Source organism: Otolemur garnettii, unplaced genomic scaffold (genome assembly GCF_000181295.1).
Source record: "Otolemur garnettii isolate 467f Iridium unplaced genomic scaffold, OtoGar3 scaffold00080, whole genome shotgun sequence".
NCBI classification, from domain to species: Eukaryota; Metazoa; Chordata; class Mammalia; order Primates; family Galagidae; genus Otolemur; species Otolemur garnettii.
Genome location: NW_003852475.1, coordinates 3,982,365 through 3,984,616, shown reverse-complemented (window position 1 = coordinate 3,984,616; position 2,252 = coordinate 3,982,365). Strand labels below are relative to the sequence as shown.

At 42.0% G+C, this 2,252-nt stretch overlaps 1 protein-coding gene across 1 annotated transcript in view; it reads left to right on the top strand.

The window, feature by feature from the left end:
* Positions 1 to 2,252, top strand: part of LCT (lactase) — a 79,283-nt gene that overhangs the window by 7,516 nt on the left and 69,515 nt on the right. The gene's annotated exons all lie outside the window — the stretch shown is intronic.

Here is a 2,252-nt window from a genome sequence, read left to right as displayed (position 1 = left end):
TTTTTTTTTCTATTTTTGGTAGAGTCAGGGTCTCACTTTTGCTCAGACTGGTCTCAAACTCCTAACCTCAAGTAGTCCTCCTGCTTCAGCCTCCTTGGAATGTATGATTATAGGCACCAACCTCTGCACCAAGCACCAGGTTACTTTTATTGAAACATTTAGGGCCTAAAAGAAAGGGCCTATTTTCCATGGACAACTACAGTTATTTTTGGAGGAACGACTTCTTTTGTGGTAGAAACAGACGTGAGTTTATCCTTTAGTCGGTCCCAAGGAGTTTAGTAATGTCTTCAAGGGATATAAATGTACCACAGTACTAGGCAGTGTTTTTCTAGGCAGGCTGATCCACTGAAAATCCTGATTTTGAGTTCTGTAGACATGGATATCTATCCTTAACCACATATGGCAAAAATTGGAAGGTAAATTATCTTACAACAGTGTAATTATCCCCTTACAGTCCCAAAGAAAATATAAACTTTCACTAGCTTAGAGTGAAAAATCTATTTTTAAGTAATCTGCACTAAGAAACATAGTTTATACTTGTACTGAAAGCAAGTTGCAGACCATATTAGAGAAATTTGATTGCTTTGTATCCTATGAGAATTTGCAGAACTTTAGGTACATTGGTTCACACTAATTATAAAAACCATTTGCAAAGTCAAATTGAAATGATTTGTGAATTAATTGTGCTTGAGGAATTGACTATACTTGTGTTTGTTTCATTGGGCTATAGTTAATACTGAATTGTACATGCTGAAATGCTAAGCACAGGCTGAGAATACATGTTCTATGTGTGTCCCAATATGGTGATGGCCTAGCAGGAAAATATGTGGAATATGAAATGGACCTGTGGGACGCAGTCATTGAATAACTAGAAAACATCATTATCTTATCAGAATGAGGACTAAATGTCTTCAAGTGATATCCCTTCCTTGCTAAGAGGACTTCACAGTTTCACACACTTATCAAAATAAGCACTGTGGAAACTGACAATGGTCATTAGCTGTGGTTTCATTGCCAGGCATATCTTTCTTCTGTAGAGGATTTCAATGAAAATGAAATCAGGCTTGCTTGGGGCCTGTGGCTCAAGTGGCTAAGGCGCCAGCCACATACACCTAAGGTTGTGGGTTCAAATCCAGCCTGGGCCCGCCAAACAACAATGACGGCTGCAACCAAAAAATAGCCGGGCGTTGTGGCGGGCGGCTGTGGTCCCAGCTACTTGGGAGGCTGAGGCAGGAGACTCGCTTGAGCCCAGGAGTTGGAGGTTGCTGTGAGCTGTGATGCCACAGCACTCTGCCCAGGGGGACAGCTTGAGGCTCCTGTCTCAAAAAAAAAAAAGAAAATGAAATCAGTTTTATAATCCTATGGTTTGTCTCAAACTGTGGTTTTATTCAATTTTTGTTTTGTTTCCAAATTACAGGTCTGAGCACTTTCTATGCACCCAGTCCTAAGCCTGATACTTTGAGGGATTAAAGAAATGTTTAAATGTTGCTCCTTAGTGGTATGGGTTGAAGATTTACGCCCATCAGAGAGTTAGACAGCAATGCAAGACAGGTGGCGCCTGTAGCTCAAAGGAATAGGGACACCGGCCGCATATGCCGGAGGTGGCGGGTTCAAACCCAGCCCCAGCCAAAAACTGCAAAAGAAAAAGAAGAAGAACCAGGTAACAGCAGTTTCCTGAGAGCATCCAACCTTTAAAAAGAAGTTTAGGGCTCAGTGCTCATAGCACGTGGTTATGGCGCCAGCCACATGCACCAAGGCTGGTAGGTTCGAACCCAGCCTGGGCCAGCTAAACAACAATGACAGCTGCAACAAAAAACTAGCCAGGCATTGTGACAGGTGCCTGTGGTCCCAGATACTTAGGAGGCTAAGCAAGATAATCTCTTTTTTTTTTTTTTTTTTACCATTTTTTGGCCAGGGCTGGGTTTGAACCTGCCACCTCCAACCTCCAGCATATGGGCCCAGCACCCTAATCCTTTGAGCCACAGGCACTGCCTGCAAGAGAATCCCTTAAGTCCAAGAGTTCAAGGTTGCTGTGAGTTGTGATGCCACAGCATTCTACTGCGGGCAACATAGTGAGACCACCTCAAAAAAAAGAAGTTTAGGAAGGAATTCTCTGTCTTCTTTCTCTTTATGGTACGAGGTAGGGTAATTGCTTTTATTCTGAAGGACTTTTTTGAGTGCTCTGCATTTGCATTTCATAGTCTCAATTTATGCAAAACATTCTCAAACAGGACATTTTTTTTTTTTTTTTT